This window comes from Anabrus simplex, chromosome 1, assembly GCF_040414725.1.
Source record: "Anabrus simplex isolate iqAnaSimp1 chromosome 1, ASM4041472v1, whole genome shotgun sequence".
Taxonomy (NCBI): Eukaryota; Metazoa; Arthropoda; class Insecta; order Orthoptera; family Tettigoniidae; genus Anabrus; species Anabrus simplex.
Window position 1 is genome coordinate 348505450 of NC_090265.1, and position 12070 is coordinate 348517519.

Genomic DNA, 12070 nt, shown 5'->3' on the forward strand with positions numbered 1-12070 from the left:
TTATTCATTAATCTACATATGAAGTGATGATATACAGTACTATGAAGCTATAGATGATGAACTGTGTTTGGTGACATCAATGGCTGTATTGGTGTAAAGGTATTAGTAGCCTGTTGTGAAGTGTTTTGGGGTTGAATGAAGAACTGGCTGAGGTAGAAAATCTAGTGCGTCCGTATTTTTCTTACTTCCTTGCAACAGGCTCGGTCTGCGAGGCGGGAACTCTCCGGTGAAGTGCTGACAAACAGTTCTCGCCTGCAGCGGATGGCGCCTCAAACTGTTCTCCCTCACCAAAGAACAGTCCTAGCTTTTCGGAACGCGTCACGAAAGGCCTCGCCTGTTACAGTTCTTTTCCGTGTAAGTCTATTTGAGCCTTTCGGTCCGACTTTTTCATATTTCCACTTTCCATTCAATTATATTTCTCAAGATGCGTACGTTCCTTCTGGCATGGAGCTTATTACCTGTCCACGTCGTTCACTGGATCAAAAGTCCGACTCGTTGTCTGAATGGTCAGCGTACCGGCCTTCGCTTCATAGGGTCCCGGATTCGATTCCCGGCCGGGAATTGGTTAATTCCAATTGCCCGGTGGCTGGGTGTTTGTGCTGTCTATCTACACATCGCAGATGCCGCCCACTCTCATCGGAGGGTCTGCCTTACAAGGGCTGCACTCGGCTAGAAATAGCCACACGAAATTATAATTATTACTGGATCACAACTGTGATTGGCTTCACGCCCACTTACGGTTTTTTGAAGACACTGAGCTACCGAAAGTTAGATCTGTACGAGATTTTCCCGTGTTGGTAAATCTACTTATACGGGGCTCGCGTAAGGACACTACGCTAGCAGAGAACAGTATCCCGGTGGTTATTATTATTATTATTATTATTATTATTATTATTATTATTATTATTATTATTATTATTATTATTATTATTATGTTTTTTCACTTCCCTTCAACTACTGTACTCTCTGCTTTACGGGACCCCGGAGATTCATAATATTTCTCTGAAAAAGGGGGGGGGGTCTTTTTCGTGGCTAAAAGTTTCTGACATTTTTATGCTCGCAATTATGCTTTCTCGAGAGCCTGTGACTACACCAGAATTCAATACGAAAACCCTGAACTAGGCAAGTGAGCACGTATTCAACTCTGAAGCTGCGTATGCCAGACTATCAGATGAGTAGGTGTTAAATTACTAACGCTGATTTACTTGGCTGTCAATGTTCTTGAGACAAAATTATAAAATAAGCGAAAATTAAATAAATAAATAAATAAATAAATAAATAAATAAATAAATAAATAAATAAATAAATAAATAAATAAATAAATAAAATAAATAAATAAATATTCAACCAAATACACGTTGTTCTTTTCGTTCATACACCATTTGTTAAATCTGTCAAGTATAAACGGTTATTGTTATGTCATCTATCTTATAGTATTTATTACTGTAGAGTGACAGAAATTCTGTATTAATGTTGTTCTCTTTCTTTCAGGTGAGTATTGGTGTCCCGTCACTGGCGGTCGTTCAGGTTCTCTCCTTCCTGTAAGTCTTGCAATGTTATTTTAAACCTTCCTCGGCCTGAAAAGTGTGTGACGGTATATTCAAAGTTGTGTTTGTATTACTTTCGGACTCATAATGGTATGGTAAATCTCACTTAAAAAGAAATGCATCCGAAATTTGAAATGTATAGCCAACAAACAGTTCGCGTTAACAAAACGGAGAATGTTTACTGAACATCCACATCTCACTTAAGTGAGCGATATACGCCTAACCTTCTTACAAATGTATAAATGGAGATCGGACAGCAGATATCAAATGCATGGTAACCATTGAAAGATCAAATTTGCAGTAACATTTCGAAATATCTAACACACCGTAGATCTATGTTGCATAAGAATGTGTATGACAATTCTGAATATTTGTGTAGCTTCATTTTTATGTAGCCTAATTGAGAAAACAAGCCTTATACCTATCGACCCTTATAGTCATACGAAATGTCGGTAAATATTTGGTTAGTAATCTGTATATAAGAAAAAACGTCTTTCTAACTGCACTTTTTAAATATTAACCCGACACTTCGCGTTGATATCGGCCTGGGCAAGCATTAACAAATTTCGGGTTCAGTTTAATTAATTTCTGTTTGCCATAGCTCCACAGAAAATCTACTTGATGAAATTTCACAAAACTAGGTACTGAAGTTCAGAATAGAAGGGATTAGGATTTTAGTTATTCATTTTGTGGCTCTTTTTAAAGGAAAGGGAGGTTGAGAGAAAGACTAAATATAAAGAGAACAAAATAATCGCTAATTAATGACTCTCTAATTAGTCTAAGCCAACGGCCGTAGCCGTGTTGAAACACCGGATCCTGTAAGATCTCCGAAGTTAAGCAACATTGGGCGTGGTCAGGAGTTGGATGGGTTGCCACGCGCTGTTGGTTGGGAGTAAGGGAATGGAGGAGCGGAAAGGAACTGGCCACCCTACCGCACGTAAACTCCGGCTCAGGAACACCTCTGCGGAGGTTCGGACCTGCCTTCGAGCAGAATAACTTTTACCTTACCTAATTTGTCTAATAGGTATATTACAAAAGCTTTATTAAACGTTATTTGGGATCGCCTACCTCCTGCACATTTTCGTATGACAAATAATGAAACGTGTCTTAGCGTGGGGTGAGACGTACGTGTATGGTGGAGGAAGAGGTGGAGGTAGGCAGAGGGGTTTCCTGTAGGTCTCACTTCCTGTCAGTCATTCTGATCTCGAGTTCACCACGTCCGGTCGTGTTCAGCTGAAAAAACCTGGGGCTTACTGCCTGTAGAACTGGCCCGGCATTTTCTCAACATTAAGATATTACACTAATATCCGACCATACGGATTAATGATTCATATACGAATAAAATGTGTAATTGTATGATGTAAATAAAGATGTTATAAACGATTATTTTTATCTGTTAAAAGAAAAATAATGCAAAACTAAATCTAAACTCGTCCCTGACGGTTCAAATTAACATCAATTGTTTTCTGGAGAGGATGCACATGTTGCTTTCATTAAAAATCATGGTCAGTGAAGCTTCCTCAAGCTAATTCAATAAGCCAATTAAAAATACTGGAGTGGGGCAATACCAGCTGAGCGGGATGAAATGAGTTAATGGGGCGAAGGAAGTAAAATATATTACAGAAAATAAATGGGCTGCTGGACCACTCTGTGCGCTATACACAAAACTGAAAAATGTAAACTATTGTACAATATTTAACATCTGTTATGATACGCCAGATAAGACTGTCTAAAGAAACTTTTGTGTATATAACTAACCTAAGTTTTGTTGGCGACACAGGGCTACAGCGTACTGTAGCTCCTGTTTCACCAAATCACCCCTGTTTGAAATATTAAGGAATGGGTTTAAGTGTTGCCGGTGGAGAATATCCGACTTAATCTGTAAGGCTACAAAGGGAAAGGGTACATCAGGAGTTCGGAAAGATACCATTACTGATTTTACTGATCTATTACGTGGCAAAAATGTACAATGTTCCTCTTCCAATGGGAGAGACTACGCGCGACTACGAGATCATGCAACTACAGCCAACTTTGCTTCGTACGACTATGCACGACTGGGGTCGTCCAATTTAGACGACTTCGCGCGACTGTCATTTGGCGTCTGTATTACATACAGTGCTGTATTGATGTCTATAGTAGGCGTTGAAGAGTTATTATGGAACTTCAATTATTCTGTAAATCGGTGGTGAGAATTTTAGGTTTTGGAGAGTCCCTACCAGACTCGTAAAAGAAGACATCGGTGTAGAGTACATTCAATACTAGCTAAAAGGATGTCAATAGGATAATTCCATTATCTGTACGACGATTTGCAGAAAGACCGCCAGAAGAGACATTTGACTGCATTTTGAATGTTGTAGAGCCAGTAATCATTGTAGTAATCCTGTTTAGAAGAGACGGAAATGTTTAGGTTGTCTGTAAACTGCGGGTTGTATAAAATATATTTTATTGGGAGGGTGGACCACTCTGTATAACGTTTATGATTTATTAAGATTAGGTGAATGATCCTTTCTGCAATTGGGGATTTGGTCACCTTACGTAAGCCAACCTCATTCGGCTTCCAAATATACGTTCAAAATGTAGCGAAGTAGACAAGGTATTCTTCAACAATATGGGACAACATGTCTCTCTTCCAGTGTTCTATGACATGCTGTCTGTTTCCACTCGAACAACTTAGTACACGTGTAATTCTAGATGAACAGACTGAGAAAACAGCCATTCTACCTCCACGTTTACGTAGTTGTATAATATTTTCTTCAGTGGAAGAAGTTTTCCAAACCGTTTTTAAAGCGGGTTTTCCTCGGTAACGTTGATATTGACACTCAAACCCGCTTATCCAAAGCAGTTAAGTACTTCAGTACTAAATAAAGCCTGGACGTAACCTGCATTTCCAAGGTGCCTACTGTTTCCAAGTCTGCTTACAGGGTTCCTTTATCAAGACTCATAAATATTTACCTTAGGGGCAGACACATTTTCCCATCTTGATCAGCATGTCAAAATCTTTCAGGCACTTTGCGAATGTTCCTTGTTGGACAGATTGATTTATGTCTAATTTAATATATAATGTATATATGAATGGATGAAAACCATAACGGTATAAGTAGCATTTTGGTCATTCAGAGAAAAAGGCATTTAAACATCTTCAACACTCATATAAAGCATGCTATTTGTAGTTATACCACCCATCACTAGAGCGCAGAATATTAACGCTATCACTTGTATCTCTTTGTTGGTGAAAGGATACATCCTCCCGGAGTTACATCCTGCATTTAACTCATTTTTAAAAAATGTCACTTATACCGTTATGGTTTTCATCCATTCATATGAGGAATCTCCTTAAAAGGTCACTTAATTGAGTTACATTTAGTACAAAGGTCGCCCCCAAGTAGACATCTCTCGCTGAACAAGAAGTGCGTCAGTTCCACCATTGATTCTTAATTAAACCTTCACCATCGTCCCAAAGCGAGAGGTAATCCTCGCCATGACACATATTTCTCATGCTCGAGTGGGCACAAGCTAAGTGGGTGACCTACTTACAGTTTAAACGATGGTGAACATGGTAAATCCACCTCCATTGGCTTCGTCCGGGTTAGCTTAGCGTCTTACTCCGCAAGTACGTCCTCAGGTAGACTGAAATGAACACTTGAACAAATGGCCTCTCTTCACAGCTCCCATTGTTCTACACTAGTCGAGTTTTACGTGTGTTTTTACAGCATATAAGAATATGAGGGGAAATTAAAAAAAACTCTAAAATTATTATCGTTGTTGTACTTTGACTCTTTTCTTCGCATATAGCATTATGGTTAACGTTCTCGTGTGCCCTATTAACCTGTGTCATTGTGGTGCCCTTTTGTGTGTGCGTGTCAAACATCCTCCAAGTCTGAGAAGAAGCCAACTTCAGGGTTTTGGGGTACAGCGGTTACCATATAGTAGTCATCCGTCATTCCAACGCCTCAACGGTTTTCATTCCCTTTATCGTTAACATATAATAATAATAATAATAATAATAATAGTAATAATAATAATAATAATAATAATAATAATAATAATAATAAAGAAGTCATAACCGATGTCACGCTCAGCAACAATAGGCCAGATATTATTCTAATCGATAAATCAAAAAGATCCGCATCCCTTATAGAAATTGCCTGTCCAAATACCTCCAATCTGCAAACAACAATAGCCACAAAGATATCAAAATACACAGAACTGGCAATAAAAATACAACACCTGTGGAAACTAGAATCAGTCACCACAGTTCCAATAGTAATAGCATGTACCGGTGTTATTCCAAAATGCTTGCACAGCTCTCTGGCCGCATTAAACCTGCATCATCACACATACGTAGAACTACAGAAAGCCACCCTCCTGAGCACTTGCCACATTGTGAGAAAGTTCCTAGGAACGACTTTTCCTCTGACTTACGCCAAACAGCATGAAGTTCCAGGCCGCAGTTCCAGTAATACTGATGAACAGCTTCCCAAAACGGGGACATAAGAAGTCTGAAGTTGTTTGTATTTATTGTATAAATGTATATGTTGTAATTATTTCTGTTGTAAATATTTGTAGATATATGTACCTGTAGTTTCATAATCAAGAGGGTAACTCCTTGCTTAGGCCGAGTCAGCCCATTATGTTACCGGCACAAGCCGAGCCTCCCTAAATTGATACAAATAAGAAGAAGAAGAAGAATACTAACAATGATGTGAGGAAGAAGAGATCATATCTCAGGGGCTCAGATGGTTGAGGTACTGACCTTCTGACCCCAACTTGGCAGGTTCGATTCTGACTCAGTACGGTGGTATTTGAGGGTGCTCAAATATGTCAGCCTCGTGTCGGTAGATTTACTGGCACGTAAAAGAACTCCTGCGGCACAAAATTCTGGCACCTCGGTGCCTCCTAAAACCTTCAGAATCAGTTAGTGAAAGTAGCAAAAACAAATAACATTATATTTATTATTATTATTATTATTATTATTATTATTATTATTATTATTATTATTATTATTATTATTATTATTATTATTATTATTATTATTATTATTATTATTAATAGGTGCTATGTCCAGCTACTTACCTTTTACCGTTATGAAAGTCACCGAGGAGACAGAAATTCGTTCCATACGAGTTTTCTTACGTGCCGATAAATCTACCGACACAAGACATGTATTTGAGCACCTTCAAATACTAGTGGACTGAACCAGGATCGAACCCACTATATTGGGCTCAGAAAGCACTCTACCGTCTGAGTCATTCAACACAGGTCTTTTTTCTGCCAGAGATGCTTCGTTGGTCGTTGGTATAAATATATAATGCATATATAAACCATTGTATTGTGCAAGACACTCTTCACTTACCTTCCACCTCTACGAAGTCTTGATGATTATTCTCAATCGCGCTTCATGCTAATGTTGATCGGACTATCCGTCATGGATGTTATGCTGTAGACAAATCTCGTACCTCTCGTGTTATATAGAATGTGGGTGTAATTTAAGGAAAGATCACTGGCACTTGGTTATTATTCATTTATATGGTGAAGAGTAAGGGATCGAGATCATTTTTATCAACAGAAATGTTCGATAAATTTACCAGTTCTTTAAACACGTTCATGAAATGCTAGGAAAACAATGTGTAGGGTGACAGACCTAAATGCAGATCATTGATGACTGATAACGCATCCTGTGTCCATCATCTAATTATCCAATTAATTCCGTCATTCTAATGACTTTCCGGGTGCGAACTGTGTCGCACGTGTGGTTTTACGGCCGCTTGCCCTTTCTGACGCCAAACCAGCGTGGAGGAAAATATACTCCCTAATGCGTGTTTCCCTAGTAGTTGCCAATGAGTTGTGTGTGTATATGAAAAGTTGTGTACTAAGCCAAACACAAACGCCCAATTCCTGAGTCAGAGGAGTTAAACAGACGCGACGAAAAATCTCCTACCCTGCCGGGAATCGAGCAGGGGACCCTCTGAACCGTAGGCAACGACGCTGACCATTCAGCCAAGAAGCCGGGCCTAATTAGCCAATCAATATTTGTAATAATTAACTGATCAATCAATTAGTCAGAGAGATATTCATGCAGTCATTCGTGAAATTAGCCGCGGTTGTACATAGCATCTGTCGAGTGATTTATTTGTGGAGAGCGGTCCAGCCGCAGCGCTCCCTGCAGCACGAATTATATCGACTGGTATCTCCATCGCGGGGGTGCAATGTAGCCACCTACATAAGGTAGCCACAACCCTGGGATACAAAACCCACACGTATGACACCTACAGGCGTGGCTGCAGAATTACAGTTGCCAGTCGCCACAGGATCAGGTCTGATACATAGATAGATAGATAGATAGATAGATGGATAGATATCACCTTTATTGGTGGTGGAAGTTCTCTGAGCCCTTTCTTACATTTAACTACTAGACTATTATAGTATATTATTCCATTAAAATGCTAGAAAAATTAAACAATACATCAACTTATGTCAATAAAAGTCAGAAAAATAAACGTTCTGAAACTAAACCTAACACATTATCATAATGTAACTTACTCTAAGTACAATGATGTGTTACCATTCACTCAGATATTCATACCTCAGTCATTTCACAAACCAGTTTGATGAATGAAGCAAGTACTTTTTTTAAATTTTGGCTTTCGGTCTTAATGACGATTTAGCCAGCTACAATTGTGTATGTTATTATTAATTGAAAATGAAAATGAAAACCTACAACCTGTTTTCCAGTCTTTGACCGGGTCAGGGATGTAATGAACGAACCATACAGGCTATTATTACAATGGGGTCGCCACTCCCAAGGTGATGTTTATGAGTGATAAATGCTATGAAATGATAAAGGAGGGTGTTGTCCCGCTTCCCCTTTGTCCAGTACAAATCTCACATGGAGTGATCGGGATTTGAACCACGGTATCCAGCGACGAGAGGCCGACGCGCTGCCGTCTGAGCCACGGAGGCTCTTTTATTATTAATTGTGAACTAAAAATTTTGTACGTTTCTGGTTATTAATTATGGATTGACTTTGATGAATTGAACTTATACATTTAAGACGAATACAAACACCCAGCCTCCGATCCGGAGAAATTTACCAGACGAAGTTAAAATCCCCAACCCGGCCGGGAATCTAATCCGGAACCCCAGTGACCAAAGGCCAGCACGCAAAACCATTTAGCCATGGAGCCGGACAGGCAAGTACTTACGACAATCCACTATACATTTCCTAAGGGAAGTCACGTCCCTATTGTTTGCATGGAGGGAATACCACGACTTGGCAGCAGAAATAGCGAAAGAGCGCTTATAGGTGGTACTATGGTGTTAATGTATAGTGAGAGAAGAACCGGACTGGTATTTTGATGAAAGGAATTTAAAGTGTGAACAAAGGAAATTTGGTTTATGTGAATTAGGTATCCTATGGAGAAGGGTTAATGAGTGCCGTCATCCTGCGGTGTGCGTTTTCCCTTAAAGTAGAGTTTTAAAATTCTTATTCAATCAATCTTTAATTCTAAATCTAACATAATTGTTACTATGCTCTCTACTAGAAACCACAACACTTAGGTGAAACTACATATAGAGTCACTGCAGGTGAAACTATACTTACAATACCAATGGGATTCTTTTTTTACTGGGTTGGTTTCGAACTATAGAAATGGCAGAGAAAATTAGAATACCGCAACTGTGTAACAACAAAGTACATTGGCAAAATACGTTCCCTTACAATATTAGGTTGTCAGGGGGCGAACAAGGCAACTCGCTCAACAACATAGGTCGATGTTATGTCTACAAAACTATTAATAGCAACACAAGACCGGGCAAGTTGGTCGTGAGTCGTGTAGCTCTAGACTTGTATTCGGGATATGGTGACTCGAACCCAATCAACAACAGTTCTGAAAATATTTTCCCTGATTTTCCATCTTGACTCTAGATACAGTAAGTGCCGGGACTGTAACTTAATTGAAGCTACGGCACCTTTTTTTTTTTTAACATTCCTACTTCTTTCCTATCCCCCAGTTACAAAAGCATAATAGTCTTAGTGTGACTTTAAAACCCTTGTAAAAATAAGTGTCCGCCTCTGTGGAGTAGTGGTTATAGTGAGATGCTGCCACCCCGGAGGCCCGGGTTCGATTCTCGGCTCTGCCACGAAATTCGAAAATTGGTACGAGGTCTGGCACGGGGTCCACTCAGCCTTGGGAGGTCAACTGAGTAGAGGAGGGTTCGATTCCCACTTCTTCACCAGACAAATGCTGGGATGGTACCTAACTCAAGGCCACGGTCGCTTCCTTCCCTATTCCTTGTCTATCCCTTCCAATCCTCCCATTCCCCCACAAGGCCCCTGTTCAGCATAGCAGGTGAGGCAGCCTGGGCGAGGTACTGGTCCTTCTTCTTAGTTGTATCTGCTGACCGAAAGTCTCACGCTCGAGGACACTGCCTTTGAGGCGATAGAAGAGGGATCCCTCGCTGAGTCCGAAGTAAAAGCCAACCCTGGGGGGTAAACGGGTTAAGAAGAAGAAGAAGAAGAAAAAAAAAAAGCAATGAAGGAAGTTATTGTGAATGTAGTGTTAGTGTACGACGGGGAAGTTATTGTTACATATATGCGAAAAACAAACACGTTGATATCTACCAATTGAGACATCTATATATCTATACTAGCGAATGTACCCGTGCTTCGCTACGGTATTCTACATTGTATTCGAATATCGAAGTAAATAGTGTACATGCAGTAAATAAGATAGTTTTAAAATTGCATGTCTCTTAGCGTTATCCGAGAAAGAGCATGGGGAGGTCCCCGTACGTTTCCAATGTAAAGTGTTTGTTACGGATTTGTGATATAACGGCAGGCTCACTTGCCTACTGGCATTCACAATCAGGTTGGGAAGTTTACATTATAATTGCAGGCCCCATTGCCTACTATGCGGACAGAATCGATTTGGGGAGTTTTCGTTAAAATGGCAGCCCCCCTTTCCTACCTCCAGACATATTACAGTTTTTATTATAATGGCAGGCAATTACCCTACTATCACTCGAAATTGAGTTGTGCAGTTATCATTATAATGACAGGCCCCTTTTCCTACTGCCAGCCAGCGTACTGCCAGTCACACCAAGTTGGTGAGTTTCCATCAAAATAGCAGGCCACTATGCCTAATGCCAGTCACATTTTAGATGAGTACATTTCTTTATAATGGCGGGCACCCTTGCCTACTGCCAAACACAATCGGGTAGGGGAGTTTTAAACAAAACTGCATGCTCACTTACCTTCTGCAAGTCAAATCGAGAAGGGAACTATTCATTACAATTGTAGGCCTTCCTTACTAATGACAGTTACACAGGAGTTGGAGAAGGAACCCTTTCCTACTGCCAGTCAAAGTCGGTGTGGGGAGTACTGGTTACAATAGCAGACCGACCCTTTCTCGATCGCTAAATCGACATCAGTGAATATATATAGATCGACATACGAAAGTATATGCGTGTTTACAATATTGAAGACCTTCATTTACAGATTAACTGCTACTAAACGTACGTCATATCGACAAAGGATTATACCATAAGACACGCCGGATTTAGTGGCCTAAATGGCTGGTCCAATGATATGTCATCTATTCTTGGGTCAGATTTAGAAACGTGGAACAGGGTAAAGGTTTTGTAAGATCATCTCACATTACATTACTTTTCGGATAATAATGTGACAGCTACATACGTAGCATTTGGCTCACATATGGCTACTGAGTGGGCCAATTTTCGTGAAGAGTTTGATGATTCTGTATTTCATATAAGTAATTGAAAGTATGAATAATGCATGTGAAAATTCCAAATTGACTTAACATCGATTAATAGAGAAAAATCAAACGTAAAAGGGATACAGATACGGCATAAAGTCATAAGACCAAGGTTGTAGATCATTCCAAATTGAACGGAGATTGTGCAATCCGTTACGTGATAGGAATTTCCGAAGGTCTGCACCATCATTAAAATTGCCTGCATATTTCGATATTCTTCGGGGATAAAAAATGAAAAATTTAATGATATAGGATTTTTCATTCGTTACAGGCTAAAACGTATAATTTTGTCAAATTTCAATTATCTTCTTATTCTTCTGGCAGATTATGCCACAATGTGGATTTTGGGCGAGGCGGGTAAAAATTAGGACTTTCAGGAAATCAAAAATTATGGAGATTGTTATTATTACCCCTTAAACGGAAAGCTGTACGAAAATTTCGCCAAAATAGTCAGTGTAGAGGTACACAGTCGTTACGATTTGATTTATATAGATAAGGAATCTGCTCCATGTAAAACACCTTTTGGGCTATGTCCGCTGGACTTAACCTGCAAAAGTGACCATTCATGATATCTCCCTTATTAATCCTCCTGACGAAAAAATGCACATGAAAAAAAAAGGTTTAGAGGTGGAATTCCATCAGGTTTGGTCGATTTCCAGTCAGGTTGGTCTTGTTCTGTATATATTGTGGAAGAGTAAAATCACCATTTCGGTTCCTTATAAACCGCCAGTCCATTCCGGAACATGAAAT